Genomic DNA, 17497 nt, shown 5'->3' with positions numbered 1-17497 from the left:
TTCCCAGGTAGTTGTAGTGATTGTTTACGTTTCCAGTTCCTCCAAGCTGATATGATCTAAGGGGAGTTGTGGTCCCTCCTCTCCTTGCTTGCTCCTTGCCATCCAGTTGACCACAAGCACTGCTTCCTGCCTTGTCACTGTGACCAGGCTCCCAACTCCTGCTAGTTTTCCCTTTCACCATGCAATTGTGACCTCAAACTGTGTAAGGACAATAGATTCCTATTCCAGTGCTAACAGGGGTTCACCTGTGTGCTTCTTTTGACCACTTTTCTGAGCCCTTTTCTTCTTGTGCTTTGAGAGCTCCAGAAACCGCCACCACTGACTCAGCCATCCCCATGGCCTGCTGTTGACCACTCCTTTGGCTTCCAAAGCTACTGGACTTGGTCTAGTCACTTTGTTGCCACCACTCTCCCTGTTTTCCATGGACTTTTTTGAAAGTTTAGGTTCTTCTTTTGAGTTGACATCCACAAAACTTTCCCCTTTAGTTTACTTTGACCCCCTCTTTGTGACTACACTGACAACCACAGAGCTGTGAAATGAGTCATTCACTGTTTCTTTTGTCATATCTTCAGGCAGGCCTTTGAAGGACAAGGTTTTGTACGACTGTCTCCTTGGTGCTGTTTTAACTGTCTTTTGTTCCTTTATGCGCAGCCAATGGCTCTGCCTTCAGTTTCTGTGTTGTTACAAGAATTCAGACTTTCTTTCGCATCTTCCCTAGAAGCAGATTCAATGATCATGTACCCTTTTAGTCGACCTTGGTTCTTCTGAGATGGACGTTGACTTCTCAAACACTTCCTGTGAACTTTCTTCAATTAGCACTAGGGGAGGCTCTTCATCACCAATATCTTTGAATCTCCCAGTTTGCTCTTGCTCCTGTTTCAGGAATTATTCTCCCTCCCTCTTGTGTTCTCTTGTCCTTGACTTTTCTTCCCTGTGTAGTCCAGAATAAGCACTAGACTATCAATCTCAGTTCCTTGTTTCTCTTCCAAGGCCTTGTCCACGTCTGCCTCTAACTTAAATTCTTTCTTAAATAGGCAATTTAGTTGGATGTCCCATCCTTGGTGCATACAAGTCTGCCCTCAGTATCATGTTCTAACATTTCCTGGAGTTCTTTTCTGTGGCAGATTCTTGACAAAGAGCACCCTTGTATCTGTCTTTCTTGTTTTCTTTTGCTTTTTCCAACTTCCTTTCAGAGCCAAGCACTGTGGAGCCACTGATTTCCAGATGCTTTTCCATGTCTTCAGTGGATTCGATTTTCACATAGCCAAATTTCCTGGTGGTGCCAATGTAGACCTCCACAATGATGAAGTCCTTTTTGGCAAAGATGTTCACGATGTCAGTTTTATCTCAGAAGTGTTTTTGTTGAAGTTCAGGATGCTAGCAAAAATAATGATATTTGTAGACACTTCAGCTTCTAATTTCAGTTTCTTGGCTTTGGGAGGTTTCTACTGCCCTATTTCCTTTTCTTCTTTCCTGGTGCTTCACAGGTACTTCCTCTTCTTCCTCCTCCTCCTTCCTCTCTGATTCTTTGACCTTCCCAACTTTCCCAGGAGTAGCTTTTAGAAGAAGCAGCCTTCCTTCGGCAAGTGTGGGCCCCATAGCTTCTTCAGAGTCTTACTCATCTTCAGCCTCCTTGTTCTCTGTCTTCACCCTCTTTGCTCTCATCTTCCTCCTCCTCCCTCTCATCTTTATCCTCCTCGCTCTCATCTTCATCTTCTTCATCCTCATCTTCATCTTCTTCATCCACATCTTCATATTCTTCATCCTCATCTTCATCCTCCTCATCCTCATCTTCATCCTTGTCATCCTTATCTTCATCCTCTTCATCCTCCTCGCTCTCATCTTCAGCCTCTTCATCCTCATCTTCCTCCTCCTCACTCAACTTCATCCTCTTCATCCTCATCTTTATCTTCTTCCTCCTCCTCGCTCTCATCTTCCTTCTCCTCATCCGCCTCATCTTCATCTTCTTCATCCTCATCTTCAACCTCTTCATCCTCTTCATCCTCATCTTCATCCTCTTCATCTCCATTCTCTTCATTCTCATCTTCTTCTTCCTCACTCTCATCTTCCTCCTCCTTGCTTTCATCTTCATCCTCTTCATCTTCATCTTCCTCCTCTTCATTCTTCTCTTCCTCTTCATCCTCAGACACGAGTTTGACAGGAGCCACTCCCGTTTTGGTGGCTTTGAGTGGTTCACGTTCTTTATCCTCTTCATCTTCACCATCTTCTTCAGATTCGGTATCCTCTTTCTTGGCATTCTTCCCATTTTTTGCCCTTTTCCCAGGGGTGGGTGGGAGCCAGAGGGGCTCTCGCCTTTGCTAGGATGGCTGATGCTTTAGCTGAAGTGGCTCCTTTCTTGCCTGGTGTGATGCCAGCTTTGGCTAGCCAGGGTAGCCACTCTCTTGGCAGGTGTGATGGCAGCAGTAGCTTTTTTGGTTGGTGGTCCCTTCTTTGTTGGTGTAGCCACAGTCTCTTTCTCTTCTGAGGGATAACAAGCTCTTTTCCACTGCTCTTCTCATCTTCTGCCATGTCTCCATCCTCACTGTCTTTCATCTCCTTTGGGGGAGGAGCCATTTTGTTTGGCTCGCCTTGCTTTTGAGTGACCTTTCTGAGCTTTACCATGGAAGTGGTACATGATTAGGGGGCAGAGACCCAGCCATGTAGCTGGGGGCAGAGAGTGTGAGGAGGAGCCTGTGCATGAACCCATTGATGTCCCAACGCTGAAGCCTCACTTTAATTCATCTCTCACAATCTGAGCATAACTGCTCATCCATCACTCTCTGCATCCCATGCCCACTCTCTACGTTAGTTGACCCATTCATCCCTCACACAGGTGGGTTTTTTAAGCATCCAAATGCCATTTATAGTTGCCTCAATTCACTTGTATCCCACTCCTTTATCGCTAGAAGTATTACATGCTTAATTCCCAGCAGTTACCTTTGGTCCCTTTACTGTCCTCTCAGGTATTCATCCTTCACTGCTACAGCTTCTGCTTTCACCCACACTGCCAACGCAGCTATCTGCAGCCAAGAATGTCTTACGTGGTATGTATGACTCTCCTTCCATACACCTCTCCCACTTTGGGTCTCTCTTTCCATCCATCTTCCATTTCCCACTTTCTCTGTTTATCCATCTCTTTCATTTGGTCTTTACATTTGTGGGTTCCTCTCTTCCTCCGTAGATCTATACAGTCACTTTCCCCACAATGCTGAAGTATCTGCATTCATACAATCTCTCCCTGTCTAGACCTTAATATGCATTCATTTCTCCCACATTGAAGCTGTGAAACAGCCTGACCAGTATTTCTCTTTGCTGCATCTCACCAATCATTCTTTGCTTCCTTGCTTCTCCTCTGTTTAGACATTTCACATTGCATACTTTCTGTCATTCATCATTTCCTCCTCCCTAGCTTTGGCTAGCAATTCACATATCAGCTTTCACATCTCCCCCTCTCTCTGTCTCAACCTGTTCTTCTCTCTTTTCTCTGTTCTTCCATCTTTCACTTTCTCTTTGTACATATTCATCTATCACTCAGACATTAGCTTTCTCTCTGCACACCGCTCCCACTCAGTATGTGAACTGCCATGTCCCTCTCTCACTCACTTGGTCTTTCTAAACAGCCAAACATCACTTACCCTCATCTTGCTTCACTTATATCTCACTCAGTGGTTCACTAGAAATATTGCATATCTGATTCTCAACATTTCACCTTATTTCCTGGCTATCTCATCATGTTTTCTCAGCTGTCCATCCTTCATTCCCAAGGTTTCTTTCTTCAGGCATACCTAAACATCCAGAGGTTTCCAGCCATGAATCTCTCACTTGACATAGCTTTCTCTGCAGACACCTCTTGCTCTCTGTCAAATTTACCATCTGTCTCTCTTTTTCCCGCTTTCTCCACTCATCCATTTCTTTCTGTTTGTCTTTTGTTCTTTGCCTTTGAGTTCTAAACCTGGATTTAGCTCTCCCTGTCTACATCTATACAACCATTAACTACACGATGTCACAGTGTCTACATTCGTACCTCTCTCACTCTCTTGGCCTCCCTCTCTGCGAATGCATAACCAAGTAGACCTCTTGCTCCATCTTACCGATCATTCTCCTCTGACTTGTTGCTCCCCAGTTCTGCAATTTCGCACCACATTCCTTCACACATCAGAGTTCACTTTTCTCTTTTTCTTTCCTGTGCATCATCCCCTTTCACCCTTTCCTTTTCCACCTTTCTCAGTCCATTCTTCCTGTTTCTCTTCACCAATTCTCTCACTTTCTAAGTACACTTATTCATCCAGCTCTCAGATGCTGGATTTCATCATGCATACAGCTCCCACATGGCACAGTATTTAACCCCGCTGTCTGTCCCTCAGGTGGTCCTTCTGGGTATCCAGATATCATTTATACGTGTGTCTCTTCACGTGTCTCTCTGTGGTTTGAACTCTAACCCTGTCTCATCCTCTCATTTTCCCTCTTTCTCCATCCATCCTTCTATTCCTCTGTTCTTCACTGATTAGTCTGTTCCCTTTATATCATTCGCTGCCTCCTTAGCAGTGTGTCCCTGAGCAAGTCACAGACCCTCTGTGGGCTTCAGTGTCCTCATTTTAAAATGAGAATGATAGTAGCCCCTGTCTTACAGGTTTATTTGAAGATCTAATATTTGTAAAGTGCTTATCACATAGCAGGTTCTAAACAAATACTTCCTTCCTTTTCCTCTCCTTCCCTTTCCTTCCATTCTTTTTGACCCTGTTACATTCTGTGCATGTTTGTAGAGTTGACTCTGGGATGTTGTAGAATGAAGTAAAATTTGTTCTTCCAGACGAGGCCGATGTTTGTTTCAGGAAGTTCTGTATCTGATCGACAAACATATCAAATTATGTTTCATCACTAATTAGAAAAGAAATATAAATTAAAACACCTCTGAGATTTCATTGATTGACAAAGATGAGAACAGGACAAAAACACTAAATATCCACTGGACTGTGTGTGACAAGCCAGGCAGTGAGTAGAGCTGTGAAGCATTCTCATGATTTGGGGAAACATTTTGCAAGAATCAGATAAGTCAATAAACTATATACACCATTTGAGCTAGATATGCCAGCATTAGTCATGTAAATATATGATCTATAAATCCACTTCCCATTCATATACTCACATGTGTGCATGGTTACACACCTTACAGATATGAAAGAAAGACAAAAAACGTACCCATTGTCATGGTAGCAAAGCAGGTGAAGGAAAGTCACACTCTCTTGGGAAGGACTGGACAGATGTGGTATGCAGATGTTATGGATTCTCATTATTCTGTTTAAAAGAAGAAGAAGAAATCAGAGAAAATTAAGAAGCTTTGTATGAGCTTATGCAGAACAAAGTAAGTAGAAAGTAGGAGAGTACTTTACATTACAGCCACAAGAATATTCAGTAAAAAAACACTGAAAAACTTCCGAGTTCTTTAGTAGCTCAAAAGAAATCTGAAATGGTCAAACTCAGAGACATCTCCATCCCAAATATTCAGACTATTTGTGCCTGACCTGTTGTAGAACCTTCTGAACTCGTGTTGGTCTGATGAGCCACAGCTGTTCACACCATACCTTGACCCCAACATAGTGATTCCATTTTGGTCCTCTTTGATCACAAAGGACAACAACCAATCCCTGTCTGTGTTCCCCCTCAGGTATGTATCCCTCCATCTACACACATTCCTCTAGTCTCTGTGTGTCCCCACCCTGTATCTCTTCATCTATCTGTTTGTGCCCATGTACTCATTTTTGTCTGACCCTGTCTGTCCTTTCCCATTTGTTCATATGTCCACATCTGTGTGTCTACATGTTTCTATGTTCACCCTTTCTGTCTGTTTGCCCATCTATGTGTTCCCTTCTGTTGGTATATCCCTATCTGTCTCTCTCCCTCATTCCCCCCGCCCCGTGTCTACCCTGGCAACCTCTGTCCCATGTCTATGTGTCCCCCAGTTGAACCCCATGTAAATGTTCCCCATATATCTCTCATATGTTTGACATGTCTCCCATCTATCTGTCTATATCCCACTACCAGTATTTATGTGTGTCCATCTGTGTATGTTTCCCCATGTATGTGTTTTGTTCTATCTCTGTGTTCCCCCCGGTCAGTGTATCTATCTGACCTTCCATTTTCCCCTAGGTCCCCATCTGCATGTCTCTGTATTCAGCCTCCTTGCCTATATGTATACCCTGTCTATGTAACCCCATATGTTTCTGTGTTCACTTTTCCTGTGTGTCCCTGTGTCTCTTCATTCACACTCTTCCTAGTTTTTGTGTCCTCTTTGTTCCCATTCGCTGTGTATGTCCTCATCAAAGTCCCACTCTCTTTGTGTATCCCGCTTGTCTGTCTTCCTTCTGTTTGCACATCTTCACTGAAGTCCCTCTCTGTCTACTTAGCACTTCTGTCTGTCCCCAAATCCTAGCATGTGAGCACATTCCCCATCTGTGTGTGGCCCACATCTGTTATGTGTCCTCATCTATGAGTGTGTTTAATTCTGTGTTCCCCTCCCCTGATCTATGGGTATCTCCTCTATGTGTTCATTCTTGTCACTGTGTGTCTCTCCTCCGTATATATGTCCAGATGTTTGCCATTTGTGCATGTCTCTCTGTGTCTGTTCACTCTGCCCATCTGTGTGCGTGCCCCATCTTTCTGCATGTCCCCATATATTTCTGCATTTACCCTGCTTGTCTCTGTGTCTGTTTCCTCGTACTGTATACCCTTGTCTCTATCCCTATATGTTTTCTTCTTTCTGGCTCCCATCTTCCACATCAATGTTCTTCATAAATAGGTGGGGCCAGAAGTGGCTGTGATGCCCCAGCTCAGGTGTGGTGAGGGCAGAGGGTAGTGGGGTACACTCACATGCTGTTCCTAGAAGCTACACATCTCTTAATGTAGTACATTGCACTCCAGGCTCATATTGAGACTATGGGTCACTAAAGCTACCAGATCATTTTCATCTCTGTCTCTCCAACTTTTTTGTGACCCTCTTTAGTCTGTGTGCCTACCTATTACTGTGACTCCCCTACATCTATGTCCAACCCTTTGTCTGTGTCCTCTTGTGCTCTAGGCCCCTGCCTCTCTGTCCTCCTGCCTCCCGGCTACCCTATTCCCCCATGTCTCTGCCTATCCCTGTGTCTCTCGTGTGCTCCTTTCTATGTCCCCATCTGCCTGTCTCTGGGAGCCTCTCTCCCACCAGACACAAAGCATTTTGCAAACCTTAAATATCTATATAAATGTGTGATGTTATTATTTTTGTCATCAGCAGCCTCTCTAGGACACTGCACTCAAAACTTCCAAGTTGGTGTCAGCCCATTCATGACTCCTACTTTTCTCTGGTCATTCAACAACTTTGAAATGCACCTGATGACACCACCATCTAGTATCCTTCTCTCCATCCCTTCCCTCAGAGCAGACAGAAACCCATGGCTAAAATCTAGGAAAATTATAAATCACCTCCCTGGATGCAGCAATCTAGTAACCATTTTCTCTGTTACCTGATTTACCTTGTGGGCTCCAGGAGCCTGAGTGTGTCTTTGGAGATTTGGCCGTGAGACATGGCGTTGTTGTTGCTGAGCTATGTCTGACCCCATGGACCACAGCACACCAGGCCCTTCTGTCCTCCACTGGCTCCCCAAGTCTGTCCAAGCTCATGTTCGTCACTTCTGCGACACTCTCTATCCATCTCATCCTCTGTCATCCCCTTCTCCTTTTGCCTTTAATCTTTTCCACCATCAGGGTCTTTTCCAGTGAGTTCCAGCTTCTCTTATGTGACCAAATGATTTAAGCTTCAGCTTTGGTATTTGTCCTAAAGAAAGACATTATAGAAAGAAGCAAAGCTGACTCAGAGAAGTGATGGGTTGGAAGTAACATGCATTTTGTCCTCTCCTTTTTCAGGGAGCTCTTTGATAATGTGAGTGGTGTGGCCAGGAATGGAAGACCTGACTGAAGCCATCTTCCTGAGACAAGTGTGCTTGAGAGGCTGTCACCCACCTACTAGCTAGCTGATATTCTAAAGTCCTGTTGAAGCTCCAGCCTTGTGTTTCCACCTCCAGAAGTAAATTTGAAAAGGCACAGGAGAGAGCACCTCTACATTGGAGGGATTTGGAGGAGCTTTCCTAAAAATCTGTGTCCACTTTGAAAACAGTGAAAAGGGAAGCCCTGGGGCCAGGAGCAGGCAATGGGGGGGACAACAGGGGAGTTGTGGTGGAATCCCATTCAATTCTAGTGTTACCCGGAGCCACTGCAGCAGCCAGGAGGAACCTTTCACTCTCAGCCTCCTCCCTGAGCTCTCTGTGCCAAAGCTGTTACTCACTGTAGGTGCCCTCGGGTGGGGCATGGCAGCAATAAGAAGAATGAGTAACTATCCAAGGTGATGAAAGCCTGTTATTTCCACTTCTGTTCATAGGAACTGGATCAAAGGCAGTTCAAAGTGAACTCCAAAGGTGATTTGGAGAAATGTGGAACAGCAGCTTCTCTCCAATGTTCAGAAACACTAATAATAAGAAAAATACAAATGAAAACCATTGTAAAGATTGACCTCACACCCATCAGACGAACAAAGATAACAAACTGTGAAAACAGTAAAGTGTTAGCTGTGCATCCTAATGGACTATTGGTGCAGCGGTGAATTTGTCCAACCATTCTGGAAAACTATTTGGAATTACACTAAGTCACTGAACTCTGCATACCCTTAGACCCAGACATAGCACTCACTACCCAGCATATCCATGTCCCAAAGGAGAGCAAAGACAGAGGGAAAGGCCCCATACACCCCCCCCTCCCCAATTATAGCCGTTCTTGTCCAGTAAGAAAGACTTGGAACAAAAGTGGGTGCACACTGCTCAGGGATGGCTGAACAAACCGTGGCATGTAAATGGAAGGGAGTATTGTGCCAAAAGGAATTGCAGCTATGAGGAATTGAGAAAGATGTTATGAATCAATGCAGGGTGAAGCTGAATCAAGAGAGAAAAATATCCTAAGGACTACAATAATGCAAAATAAAGCAACACTCAAAGTCTTTAGACTCTGCTCAGTGTAACGTTCAAATTGTAACCTCAGGGAACTGATAGGGAAGAGATGCAAAGAACTATGGGTATGGGATGATGCACCCATATTCAGATATGGCCAAGAAACTAATGTTTGCCTCCACATCCTCCCTTATTCCAAAGCAGGATCCCATTGGAGTGACAGAGGATGACTGAGTGATGCAAGTGGGGAGGGATTTTTAAAGGCATCAAAAACACTTAGGGAAAAATTGGCTTTAAATTTGAGAAGGGAAAACCATACCTTCTCCAAAATGGAACAGTGCACACTGTCCAGTCCCCAAGATGGACTGTGGAGCTGCAGCCATGGAGCAGGAGGCACCTAACTACTTTGAAAGAGATCTGTGAGTTCATAGGCATATGATCTCCCTGTGAGGAAACCTCTTCTACCACTACAATGACTGGGCAAAGTATATGGCAGTTGTCTGGGTTATGAGGGGTTAAGTGACTTTCCCAAGGTCAGTATATCAGATGCCAGACGTGATTCTAGGTCTTTCTGAGCTGGAACATGGTTTTTTATCCCCATATATCATGCATGAACCCAAAACAGAGTGATTTTCCTTCTGATAATTTCCTGGGTGACTCTTGGGCAACTCCCTACTTGCTGCTGCATTCCAGGAGCAGCTGATGCTAGACACATGCATTTCCTTTTTTTTTCACATTCCTTTTTAATTTTCAGTTCCAAATTCTCTCCCCTCCTCCAGCCTATCTCCTACCCCTTAAGAAGGCAGGCAATATAATACCTATTACAGGTGTAAAGTCATACAAAACATATTTCTATATTGGGTGAGGGGAAACAAGAAAAATAAAGTGAAAAAGTATGCTTCAATCTACATTCAGTCCATCAGTTTGCTCTCTGGAGGTGGATAGCATTTTTCATCATGAATCCTTTAGAACTGTCTTAGATCATCATGTTGATCCCTTGATCTAAGTCTTTCACAGTTGATCATTATTACAATATTGCTAACACTGTATACATTGTTCTGGTTCTGTTCATTTTACTTTGCATCAGTTCATATAAGTCTTCCCAAGTTTTTCAGAAACCATCCTGCTCGTCATTTCTTATAACATAATAGTACTCCATCACAATCATATATCACAACTCGTACAACCATTCCCCAAATGATGGGCATCTCCTCAATATCCAATTCTTTGCCACTACAGAAAAGGAGCTGCAATAAATAGTTTTGTACTGTGGCAGGTGAACTTAGCCACAAATTCCCTTCTCCTAGGGAACCTCTCTCCTTTAGGAGCTGCTACCGTAAACAAAGGTCCTTTCCCTTTCTCTTTGATCTCTTTGAGATAGAAGAGGTATTGCTGGGTCAAAGGGTATGCAGAGTTTTTATAGCTTGTTGGACATGGTCCCAAATTGCTCTACAGAATGGTTAGATCAGTTCACAACTCCACCCACAGTGCATCAGTATCCCAATTTTCCCACATCTTTTCCAACATTCATCATTTTCCTTTTCTGTCATATTAGCCAAGCTGATAAGTGTGAGGTGGTACCTCAGAGTTGTTTTAATTTGCATTTCTCTAATCAATAGTGATTTAGAGCATTTTGTCACATGACTTGATAATTTTGATTTCTTGTTCTGAATACTGTCTGTTCATATCTTTTTTACCATTTTTCAATTGGGGAATGGCTAGTATTTTTATAATGTTTGCTCAGTTTGTGTTTGAGAAATGAGGCCCTTATCAGAGAAAGTTGCTGTCAAATCCCTTCCCCCCACCCCATTTCCTGCTTTCCTTCTGATATTGGCTGCATTTTCTTTTGTGCAGAAGCTTTTTAACATAATCAAAATTACCCATTTTACCTCCCATGATCTCCATCTCCTGTTTGATCATAAATTCTTCGCTTATCCATAGATCTGATAGGTACTTTTTTCTTTGCTATCCTAATTTGTTTATGATATCACCCTTTATGTCTAAATCATGTTATCTATTTTCACTTTATCTTAGTTTATACAGTGTGAGATGCTGGTATACGGATCTATACCCAGTTTTTACCAGACTACTTTCCAGTTTTCCCAACAGTTTCTGTTGAATAGTGAGGTCTTGCCCCAAATGACTGGATCTTTGGGTTTATCAAACACTGTACTACTGTTGTCATTTACCTCTGGATATTGGGTTCTTAATTAATTCCGCTAATCAACCACTCTATTTCTTAGCCAGTACTGAATTGTTTTGATGATTGCCACTCTGTAATGTAGTTTGAAATCTGGTGTGACTAGGCTGCCGTCACATTGCTTTTCATTCCCTTGATATTTTTTGACTTTTTGTTCTTCTAACTGAATTTTGTTATGAGCAATTGATATTTCTTTGTTTAGAACTGTCTTCATTGGTGTAAAACATTTTTGTGATTGTGTTTATAGATTTCCTGGGTCTATCTTGGCAAGTAGACCCCAAAGTATTTTATACTGTCTACAATTATTTTAAATGGAATTTCTTTCTCTCTCTTCTTGTTGGGCTTTGTTGGTAACATACAGAAATGCTGATGATTTATGTGGGTTTATTTTATATCCTGCACCTTTGCTAAAGTTAATTGTTTTGACTAGCTTTAGATTTGATTCTCTAGGGTTCTCTAAGTATACCATCATATCATCTGCCAACAGTGAAGTTTTGCTTCCTCGTTGCCTACTCCGATTTCTTCAATCTCTTTTCCTTGTCTTACTGCCATTTCTGGTACCTTATTGCACAATAATGGTAATAACAGATATCCTTGCTTCACTCTCGATCTTAATGAGAAGGCGTCTAGTTTATCCCTATTACAGATAAGCTTGTTTTTGGTTTTAGATATATAGATACTATTTATCATTTTTTTAAAAGTTCCATTTATTCCTATAATTTCTAATGTTTTTTTCTTTCACTAGGAATGGGTGTCATATTTTGTCAAAAGCTTTTTTGCATCTATGGAGATAATCATATGATTTTTGTGGGTTTTATTATTAATATGGTAATATATGCTGATAGTTTTTCTAATATTGAACCAGCCCTGCATTCCTAGTATAAATCCAACCTGATGATAATGTATAATGTTTGTGATATGTTGCTATAATCTCCTTGTTAATATTTTATTTAAAATTTTTGCATCAGTATTCATTAGGTAGGTATTGGTACCATATTTATGTTGTAAAAGGAATTTGGTAGGACTCCTTATTTGCCTGTTTTTCCAAATAGTTTAGATAATATTATAATTAATTGTTCTTTAAATGATTTGTAGATTTCACATATGAATTCAGCTGGTCCTGGGGAATTTTTGGGGGGGTTCATTGATGGCTTGTTCAATTTCTTTTTCTAAGGCAGAGTTAGTTAAGTATTCCATTTCCTCCTCTGTTAATCTGGGAAATTTATGTTTATTGGTTCAGGTTTTTTTTTAACTTTTAATTTTATTAATCCTTTGGTTTTCAGGATTCCTATTATGGTGTTTAATTGGACATTTTTAATATGTTATTTTTCTGTTGCTGCTTTTTAATTATATATCCAATTCATTGATCTGCTTTTTTCTCTTTTTTATTGTTATAAGCATTTAGAGATATAATCTTTTTCCTAAGTACAGCCTTGGCTACATCTCATAAATTTTGGTATCTTGTCTCATTGTTATTACTGTTCTTAATGAATTTATTGGTTCTATGGTTCTTTGACCCACTCAATTGTTATAATTGGATTATTGAGTTTCCAATTAATTTTGAATCTATGCTTCCAAGGTCCTTTATTACACACATATATATTCTTTCCTCTTTGAATGAGTTGAGAGTGAAATTCAAGCAATACCTGCCCCACTCCTATTTTGCCCCCAACTGTAAATACTCTTCCTTGCATACCTTTTTAAGGTGAAATAACTTTCCACATTCTAATTCTCACCCTCCTCCTAGTACATCCCTCTTTCTCACCCTTCCATTCTTTATTTGAAATCATCCCAACATATCTGATTTATACCAGTGCCCTCTGTCCATGGAGATTCCTTCTAACTTACCCTAGTAATGATAAAGTTCTTAGGAGTTACATGCATCATTTTTCCATACAGGAATATAAACAGTTTAAGATGAATAAGTCCTTTATGATTTCTCTTTCTTGTTTACCTTTTGATGCTTCTTTTGAGTCCTGTGTTTCAATGTCATATTTTCTATTCAGCTCTGGTCTTATCATCACGAATGCTTCAAAGTCTTTTATTTCATTAAATACACATTTTTCTCTTGGTGATAGGTATACTCAGTTTTGTTGGATAAGTTGTTTTTGGCTATAATCCTAGTTTCTAAGCCTTCTGATCCTTTGTCATGGTAGCTACCAAATCTTGTATGATTCTGAAGGTGGCTCTATGATATTTCAGTCATTTCTTTCTGACCACTTATAGTATTTTGTCCTTGACCTGGGAGTACTGGAATTTGACTATAATATTGCAGGGAGTTGTCATTTTGCTACCTCTTTCAGGAGGTGATCAGAGATTCTTTCAGTTGCCATTTGGCCCTCTGGTTCTAAAATATTTAGGCAGTTTTCTGGTATAATTTCTTGCAATATGATGTCTATGTTATTTTTTTTGTTCAAGGTTTCAAATAGTTCAATAATTATTAGAGTCCCTCTCCTCAATGTATTTTTGAGGTAATTTGTTTTTATGATGAGATATTTTACCGCTTCTTCTATTTTTTGTTCTTTTGACTTTGTTTCATTGCTCCTTGATGTCTCATGTCATTCTTAGCTTCCACTTGAACCAGTTCTAAATTGTAAGGAATTGTTTTCTTCAGTGAAGTTTAATATCTGTTTTTCCATTTGGCCAGTCCTGCTTTTTAAGGAGTTATTTTCTTCAGTATTTATTTTGAGCCTTGTTTACCAAGCTCTTAAGCCTCTTTTCATAATTTTCTTGTATTCCTCTCATTTCTTTCCCCAATCTTCCCTCTACTGCTCTTATTTGGTTTTTGAAACCTTATTTTGGCTCTTTTTTCATCTCTTTCTTTAGCTCTTCTAGGAATTCTTGTTGGGCTTGTGTCCAATCTACATTTTTCCTTTGAGGCTTTGCTTACCAATGTTTTCACATCATTATCTTCTTCTGAGTTTGTGTCCTGATCTTCCTTGTTACCACAGGAGCATTTTATGGTCAGGTTCTTTTTTGGTTGTTTGCTTATTTTTCTAGCCTACTTCTCGATTTTTAACTTTATGTTAAACTTGGATTCTGCTCACTTCTTGGAGGTGAATGGAGGTGTCACTGTCCCAATCTTAATGCTTTTTCATCCTGCTGTTTTCATAGCTAGTTCTAGGTGTTTGTAAGTTTTTGATGTTTAGAAAGTGGTGTGATCTGGTGAAAGGGGTGATCACTACCTCCTGGTCTGCATTCTGGTCCTTAATCAGGAATGGCCCCTGCTCCCTTGCAATGGCAAGTGTTAGTGCTCCTCTTTTCACCCTGGAACTGTTACTATGAACTCGGATTCCTGCTCTCTCTCTCTCTCTCTCTCTCTCTCTCTCTCTCTCTCTCTCTGCCCCAGAACTGTGACCAGGGCCTCTGCTCCCTTGTGATGGTAGAGGCTCCTCTCCACCTTGTAGCTGTGACCTCGAGCTTGGTCATGGTCAGTGGAGTTACCAAATAGTGCTCAGTCCTGTGCCCGTTGCCCACACAGAGGTCCCCTGCAATCTCTCTGACCAGTTGTCCAATCTTCTTACCGCCTACGGGCAGTGAGAGCTTCCAGAGCTGTTGCAGCTATTGCCATCACTGCAGCTGCCTCAGCCTCCAAGATCCAGAGCAGGTGCTGGCCACAACATTGCCCCTGAGCTAGGCAACACCCCAGGGTCACAAACCTCTCCTTCTAAATTCCCAAGTTATTTTAGGCTGGAAAAACTTTTGTTTGCTATGCCATTCCAGAATTTGATCATTTGATGTGTTATTTTCAAGTTGCTTGGAAGGAAATGTTGGTAAAGTTCAACTGGAATGCTCCTTCTACCCCATCATCTTGACTTTTTCTTTGGGCAAGGGCTTTTCTGCCAGAAACAAATTAAAACAGTTTCCCCTAAAAGTGAGGACAAGGGAATATGATGAGGAAGTGGTATCAACATCCATGGATACATATAAGTGACCTGGCATTCTTTGTCAACTGTGCTTGAGGAAGTCCATCGTGGGGAGGAGGTCTCATGTTAGCCATAATAGTAACTTAGCAGTGTTTGTTTCAAGAAATTGTTAGTATGATTGACCCTGAACGTTGGGTGCAGAAACTGGGAGTGCTGGGTTCCATTCTTGAGTTTGGCCCTCAGCTTTTTGTCAAAGCTTTCCTAGATATAAGGCTTCACCTCAGGGAAAATGGAAGCTCAAGGCAACTGGCTTGAGTCTCTCGGGAGTTCATAGACTGGAAGGTGAAACAGAACTTGCCCAGGATGCAATCCTAATGGTACTAGCAGTGTTGAGCAGCAGCAGATGTCCCTTTGTGACCACAGGCCATGCTACCTCTGAGGATGCGACTACTGGGCCACTTGACTTCAGAAAGAGGACCTAGAAAAACAGAAAAAAAAGCCACAAAGTTAAAATCTACAAACCAAGATAGCCATTCACTTCCATTTTCTAGGATTGAAACAGATCACTTCTGAGCATGTAGAAAGACAGTGACCACCAGGAACCAACGTGTGTATATTCACTAAGCCAAGTGGAGCTTAAGATGAATTACTCCAACCCTTTCATTTTTTGACTTTCTTTTTTATTATGAACTTAATGAACCAAACCATTGATATTTCAATAAAGGAAGAACAAAAGAGAAAACTGTATGTGAAGCCGTGAATGTTTCACATTTCTAAATATATCCCTCCCAGCCCAAAGTTTTTCCTTGTAACAAATATGAGAGAAGGAAATAAACAGTGTTGGAGAAGCCAGCACCATCTCAATCTGACTGCTGATGCAGTATTCCACACTCATGCATTCCCTTACAGGTAATTAAGATGAGGAAGACAGATTTTCTAAGTTTTTCTCTGTGCAACCCCTTTGTTTGCATGCCATGCTCACTTCCTTTCCTTGTTTTACCTCCAACAGGGTGACCTAGACTATCTACAGCTGTAGCATATCTTGATTCCAACCAGCCATTGAACAGGGGCTCTTGGGACAGCCTTGTGGAAAAACTGGAGAGATAGATGTGTGCTGGGGAGTTCAGTTATATGGCTTGGGAACTGCTTAAGTAACTGGTGTCGATCACTAGATTAACTGCTAGCTCTGAGCCTTGTGCCACAGGGCCATTTTCAGGCCATTTTAGGGGTTATAACTCCATCTGGGGAGATGTTAACAACCTCATGGAAACTCTTCTTTCCTCTGGAGAAAGATTCCACCATAGGGGCGGTTAATGTACTGTTCCTTAACGTAGGAGGCCCTTCTCGTTGGCCACTGCAGGATCCCTGTTGGGATCCCAGTGTTCAGGTCCATTACACTAGATAGGCACAATCCAAGGATGCCTTGATTGGTGGTATGGAAGCTTGTGCCACCAGGCCAGAAAACTGGGGTAACTTCCAAGAGATATTACAAGAAGAAAAAAAGACCCCCCCAACTGTTTTTATGATAGATTGTGCCTAAGTATTGAGTGCATATGCCCAAGATACACGTAGCATTAATACACACTTTATTAGTCAATCCCTGCCTGAAATAGGAACACATTTCCATAAGAGATGCTCTGAATGGAACTTTAAGAGCATTGTCCTGTATGTTTCTGAAGGGAAGGAGAAGGAAAATGGGAAAGTTGAAACCATCCTTGTTCCTGTGCAGGCCACTTCCAAGTCTTGTGAGCTGTGCAGAGCATGTGAAACACACAAATGGCTTTACTGCCCATGACTGTAGCAAGAAGGAAGTTCTGCTGCATGAAGGTGTGGGGGAGAGGGAGGGGCTGTGAATTCTAGAGAGGACTCTTTGGTTTTCCCTGGTCCCAGTTATTCTAGTCCATTCCTCTCCCCACAGTAGGGAGCCCCATGTGACTCCTTAAGTTGGTGATACAACCTATGCTTGCTTCCTGGATGATGGAGCCTCTAATTCAGCTTTAATAAGCCTGATTCTAGCTCCACCTCTCTTGGGTCCCTGAGTGTGGTCAGAGTTTCAAGAAAGCCTCCAAATGCACTGTTCCCATTGGTCTCCCTCCTGGTGAATCTGTTGTGGCATGATCTCTTAGGCAGACTTAGGACCATACTGCCTGACTGAAGATTCCTTCTCCTTATTATTCCCTGTTCTCATTCAAAATGCCCAAGGACCATCAGGGATGCTTTTAGCATCCCACCTGACATCCCTGACTGCCTCTGGGCCTCTTCATCTTCAGATGGGGCACTCCCCAAATCTGCTATCCCTGTTACCATCCAGGTTAGGGGAGACCCTCTGCCATCAGTTCCCAGGGAGAAAGAGTCATCACTGACTCTTTAAAAGACCACGGTATCTCCCTGCAACATGGCAGTCCTCCCTGTTAAGAAACCCAGACCAGGCCTCAATGGTATGCCTTTTCATCATT

The 17497-nt window shown here is 42.0% G+C and overlaps 1 long non-coding RNA gene and 2 pseudogenes across 1 annotated transcript; 1 reads left to right on the top strand and 2 right to left on the bottom strand.

The window, feature by feature from the left end:
- Window positions 1-219: 219 nt before the first annotated feature.
- Window positions 220-1599, bottom strand: LOC140516392 (nucleolin pseudogene; annotated as a pseudogene).
- Window positions 1600-1825: 226 nt separating this feature from the next.
- LOC140515683 (uncharacterized) lies at window positions 1826-2877 on the bottom strand (annotated as a pseudogene).
- An 84-nt stretch (window positions 2878-2961) lies between these two features.
- On the top strand, window positions 2962-15783 carry LOC140515684 (uncharacterized). The gene is made up of 2 exons (XR_011971134.1): window positions 2962-3044; window positions 7903-15783. It is a non-coding gene; the product is annotated as an uncharacterized lncRNA (long non-coding RNA).
- The last annotated feature ends 1714 nt before the right edge of the window (window positions 15784-17497 follow it).

This window comes from Notamacropus eugenii, chromosome X (genome assembly GCF_028372415.1).
Source record: "Notamacropus eugenii isolate mMacEug1 chromosome X, mMacEug1.pri_v2, whole genome shotgun sequence".
Taxonomy (NCBI): Eukaryota; Metazoa; Chordata; class Mammalia; order Diprotodontia; family Macropodidae; genus Notamacropus; species Notamacropus eugenii.
Note: the sequence above shows the minus strand (reverse complement) of the source record. Positions and strands in the feature narration are given on the sequence as shown.